The 5,433-nt window shown below is 40.2% G+C and overlaps 1 non-coding gene across 1 annotated transcript; it reads right to left on the bottom strand.

The window, feature by feature from the left end:
- Positions 1-4,994: 4,994 nt before the first annotated feature.
- Positions 4,995-5,100, bottom strand: LOC136201748 (small nucleolar RNA R71). Its single transcript, XR_010674091.1, has one exon. It is a non-coding gene; the product is annotated as a small nucleolar RNA R71 (small nucleolar RNA).
- Positions 5,101-5,433: the final 333 nt, after the last annotated feature.

Here is a 5,433-nt window from a genome sequence, read left to right as displayed (position 1 = left end):
GAAAGGTGTGGGAGCCTTGCTGAGAGACTAAGGCAGCACTAGTGTTGAGAAGAGATTTGATGTTGGACATCTCATTCAACAGCTGCATAGTCTCACTCAGAGGATTTGACTCAGCAGATAGAGCAGTTGTGTTGGAGGCAGAGGCATGAGACTTGGCTATATCAACCACAGGGGTGAAAGTAGCTTCCAGTATCTTCTTCCTTTCAACAGTGGCATTAAGGAAGGAGGGAGAAGAAGTCTGTTGTAGGACATTTTCGACAGAAGTTTGGTTCTAAATAGGTTCAGTGCCAGTCTCAAAGGCTGGTGCCTTAGCCTGATCTGTTTGTTTGGATTATGAAGGTGAAGGAGTGTGAGGAGTGGCATCCAAACGAGAAGCAGGAACATCAGTGCTGATGTTTTGATAAGCATGCTCAGTTGTATTTGAAGTGGTTTGATCAGAGGCTGGAGTTTCAGTGTCTTGGCCCAAGTTGGGTTCAAAATAGGCTTGTTGCTCTGAGTTGGGAACAAAGGCTTGTTTTTCTTTTGTTGACTCATTAGTCAGATTGTCCTCAATAGGGATAGATGGGAATGGAATTTCAATTTTGGAAGGATCAATTTCAGAGTCTTGATCATAAGTGGTTTCCTTAGCAAGACTGAATTGAACCTTAGCACTTTTCTTCTTAAAGCGTCTTTTGGGCTCAACATTTTTAAGTTCAGAAGTAGGGTTTTGGCTAGCTCAGTAGGTGGTAGAGTTTGTGATTTTGGAGGAGGTGGAGTTGGAGATTTTGGTGGTGGTGTTAGAGATTTTGGTGGCCTAGAGGAGTTTCCTACATAGGCATTAGAAAGCTTGGCCTTGCTCATGTTGAGCATCTTCTTCAGAGTTGCAGCCTCCTCTGAAGTCATATCTCCTTCTTCAGGAGTTTGATCCTGCTTTTTTCCCTTCCCGTTGTCCTTTGATGACGAGTTTGTGACCTTTGGAGGATTGCTAGAAGGAGGTGCCGTGCTGACAAGCGTTACCTCAGAAGCTTTCTTACTTTGCACAAAGAAATGGGCATCTTTAGCAACCGCAATTTTGAGTGGAGGGCAGAGATATGCTTGATTTTTATGGTAGTTTTCTTCTTAAGGGGCTGATCCTCAGTAGGGATCTTAGAGCCAGCTCTCTTTGAGGACTTATTGGTGTTGTCAATTTGGTTAGCCTCAGAATCCCGCTGTTCAGAAGTAGTGATTCCCTCTGAGTCAGAGTTAGACTTTGAGGCACTAACTCTAACTTTCTTTGTCCCCGTCCTTCTAGGAGACATTGGAGATTTGGGAGTTTGATTTTTCTTAGGCTCATCAGCCTTTCGTTTTCTTCCTTTCCCTTTCTTCTGGGTTTCAGCAGGAGCATCTTCCTCATCATCATCTTTAGTAGGTTGCTGAACCTTGTTGTGAACCAAGGAGTTCAGAACATCCATAGGTATCTCAATTCTAGAGCAAGACTCCTTGTTCCTAAGCGTTAACTTGTAATGCTTGAGAATGTTTGTGATGAGAGAGCCAAAGCTGAGCTGCACAAAGCACCTTTGGAGAGCTCCCACCAAGAAGACTGAAAGGTTCAGAGGCTTATTCTCCATCATGTGCCAGATGATGCACTATTCAAACTTACACACAGAGTTTACTGAACTCTTCTTTGGGAACAGGAAATTTACCATAAGGTAGTGGGTTTGTCTATGGATCTGAGTTATGAAGGTAGCAAATAGTTCACCAGTATAGCCTTTTGGCATACATTACCTTATTGGAAAGGATTTTATGTACTTCTCATCTCCTAGCTTTCGGAGTTCAGAGTCTTCATTTTTCAAGTCCAGAAGCGTAGCCAATAGCTCTAGAGTTATGATTATCTTTTGGTTCTTGACGGTGGTTGTTAGATAATCATAGTCTTCCTCTACGACTAGAAGGTTCACATAGAATTCTTCTACAAGAATTTATCCCACTTTTGTTGTGTTACCCATGTGCAAAAGGGCTCAACAGTCTTGAGGAAGTCAGAGGAGAAGTATCTTGATTTGTGAATCAATGGATTTTTAACGAGATGTAGTTATGGGTAGATAGTTGTAGGAGTATATTGAACTGGGGCTTTTTGTTTTTTATCTTTCTTTTTCTTCTTCTGAGGTTGCTCCTCAGTTTCTTCTACAGAGACATTCTCCGTTGGGTTTTCAGTTGGATTTTCCTAGGTTTCCATATATGCTTCATTTTCCCCAGTCAATTATTCTTCAGTTTTATTTTCTCCCTGAGTCTGGTGTTGAGGGGAGTCCTCATAGTCAACATGTTCTTCCTCAAGAGAGGATGGATTGTGCTCAAAAGAGTGAAGCTCTTGCTTTTAAGAGCTGCTGGAGGAGGTTCTATCATCTTCAGAAGCCATGGTAGATTGAAGAAAAAGTTTCGAAGAACTTAGAGAGATAGAGAAATGGATTTGCAGAAATTGAGAGAGAGAGAATAAGAGCAATAAATTTCAGGCGTAAAGAGAATAAGAAGAATTTTGGCCTCTTTTTATAGGCAAAATTATGGAACGTGAGAGGTCAAAGTTCAAGAGTCAGAATTAGAGCCAACAATGGCCTATTTTCTGACATTAATGCAGCGATGGCCTATGCATTTTGGCCAAAGTTAATAGTGGAAGTGATGACATCTAGCTCCTAGGTTTACTACAGGTGCTAACCCTAGAAGACTTGGCATTCATTCAGAAAAGACACATAGCATATTGGCATATTGTCATTCAGAGCATACATATTTAGCACTTAGAACTACTGAAGAGGATTGAACATACCTATTGATTCTCTCAGAGCGCAGAATTGCTCTCGTGCTAGAGGCTTAGTGAAGATATCAACAAGTTGTTTTTCTGAGGGTACATAGATCAATATAATTTCTCCCTTAAATACATGACCTCTGATGAAGTGATGTCTTATGCTGACATACTTCATCCTGTTGTGCTGGATTGGATTTTTGGATAGATCAATAGCACTCTTGTTGTCACACATGACATCAATAGTCTTTGCCTTTAGTCCAAAATCTTCTAGCTGCTGCTTGATCCAGAGGACTTGGGCAACACAGCTTCTAGTAGCAATATACTCAGTGACATCCTTCGGAGGTACTTTTTCATTCAAGCTTATCTCGTCCATAGTCAGCATTCGTGCATCCGAGAAGAGTAAACTCTGGGGTATTAGGATACTGCTACGAGTAAAATGGACAAGATTACGAGGCTAATACTTCATGGAAAAGAGCTTCAAAGATCTAGTTTTCAACCAAAATTAGGGGAAACAACTAGATATGACAGTTCAAGAAGGATTCCTCTCGAACAGCTAGGATGACGAACAAAACAGCATAAACAACAACAAAAATGGGTCAAATTAACGGGTTACGAATTAATGCGTGGATCAGGCAAGACAAATGAGAGAAGAGAACGTGGATTGCAAGGCGACATCCATCTTGTGCCAAGTGGAGGGTGTTGATTTCCTTGTCCTTGTAATAGTGTTTTAGTACCTTTTTGCCCTTTGTTTTAGGGTTCATTTTGTTGCCTATAAATACATTACCATGTAGCTTAAGGTTGGCACCTCATTTTCAGCCACCTTTTTATTCTCTGCACTTTACTTTTGTCGGAAGGAATATTTCAGTAGAACAAGCTGTTCACTTATGAGAATGAATGAGTAATCCATTTTCCAGGCCTAGCCAGCCATGAACGGCGACGGTAAGTTTACTGTTTATCGATGAAGTATTTCTATCCATGATTGATTGTCCATAGTATGCTAAATGTGTAGATTTGGATCAAATCTATGTTTAAGTTATTGAGGATGACACGACGGTGCTCCAAAGTAACGGAACCAGCTATGTGGCTTATATCGTTGTGGACATACACGAAAACAACGATGTATTGAGGTTTCATCTAATGAATGCTTTCTGAGGCTTAATACTTACATATGTTTAACACAAGGACACTTAGTTAACTTATTTGTTTAGAATCTTTGGAAATGGGACACCGGACCTTAGTGAATCTAGAGAAAGAGACTCAAATCAGGAATATGGATATACTTCGATGTATGGAATAGTATATTTGCAGTTGTCCATAGGCATAGTGTTAGGCTTGTGCCTGTTTATTCTGAAATTTCCCCGCTATTTTATTTCGTTATTTTACTTGTTCATGCCATTTGTATTAAAATCAACTCAACCAACCATTTGCTTTTAACAGTTAAGGTAACTCATTTTATCAACTTGTTTCAATCCCTGTGGAATACGACACTTGGTCTTACCAATATTACACCCGACCTAGTACACTTGCTAGCGTCCATATTCAATACACCAAGTTTTTGTCGTCGTTGCAGGGGATTGTTTAATTAAAGTTGAAAGAATTTGTATGCTTAATTTGTTACTTGTTAACCACCTGTTTGTTCAGTATTTCTGGTTTCGAGCTTTAGCTATTTATGCAAAGAGCAGGTATTCCCATTCTGCCTGTAGATCTTGAAATAGAAAGAACCTATAGAAGAAGAAGGAGACTGTTCAGACAAGCTCGACTTGCAAGGATGAACAACGAAATCCCGATACCGGAGGCTGATGGACTAGAGAAGCATGAGGAGGGTTATGGTAAAAACAATGGAAATAATAATCGCAACAACAATGGGAATCAGAGATTGCGAATGAAGGACTACTCCAGACCATCTACTGAAGGCCATTCGTCGTGCATTATTCTACCTAATGAAGGAAACCACTTGTTTGAAATTAAAGCTTCGATGATTCAGATGTTACAAACAGCTGTGCAGTTTTGTGGATACCCAAATGAATATCCAAATGCCCACATTCAAGACTTCATCACTATGTGCAATACCTTCCGAACAAACAGGAATGCGAGTGATGATGTTATTAGATTAAAGCCGTTTCCATTCTCTTTGAAGGATAAGGCGAAGAACTGGTTAAAGAACTTACAACCAGGTTCAATCACTACTTAGGATGAGATGGCTACCCTGTTTTTGATGAAGTACTTTCCTCCAAGGCAACCAATCAAACTCAGAAATAGGTCTCTTATTTCTTTCAAGAAGAAGAGGAGTTGTTATCAGAAGCTTGGGAGAGGTACAAGGAGCTGTTGAGAAGAGTTCCCAACCATGGAATACCCATGTGGATGCAAGTTCAAAATTTCTAAAACGGGGTGACTAATGCTTACAAGATCCAAATTGAATCAATTGCCAATGGAAATCCAGAAGAGCTTGAACCTCAAGCCTTATCTGAGCTAATTGAGAAAGTTGTAAATACAAGTTACAACTGGCACTCAGTAAGGAGTGATGGAAAGGGGGTTTCAACTGATTCAAATAATGAAGCAATCACCAGGTTGTCTGCTCAAACGGAACAGATAGTCAAAACTATGGGAAAAATGAATGTATTTGTTGTTCACACGTAAGCACCTGTTCCAAATGAAAGTTTATCATCTGAAGGTTGTGACTTCTA

This window comes from Euphorbia lathyris, chromosome 7 (genome assembly GCF_963576675.1).
Source record: "Euphorbia lathyris chromosome 7, ddEupLath1.1, whole genome shotgun sequence".
NCBI lineage: Eukaryota > Viridiplantae > Streptophyta > Magnoliopsida > Malpighiales > Euphorbiaceae > Euphorbia > Euphorbia lathyris.
This window is presented reverse-complemented; position numbering and strand designations above follow the sequence as displayed.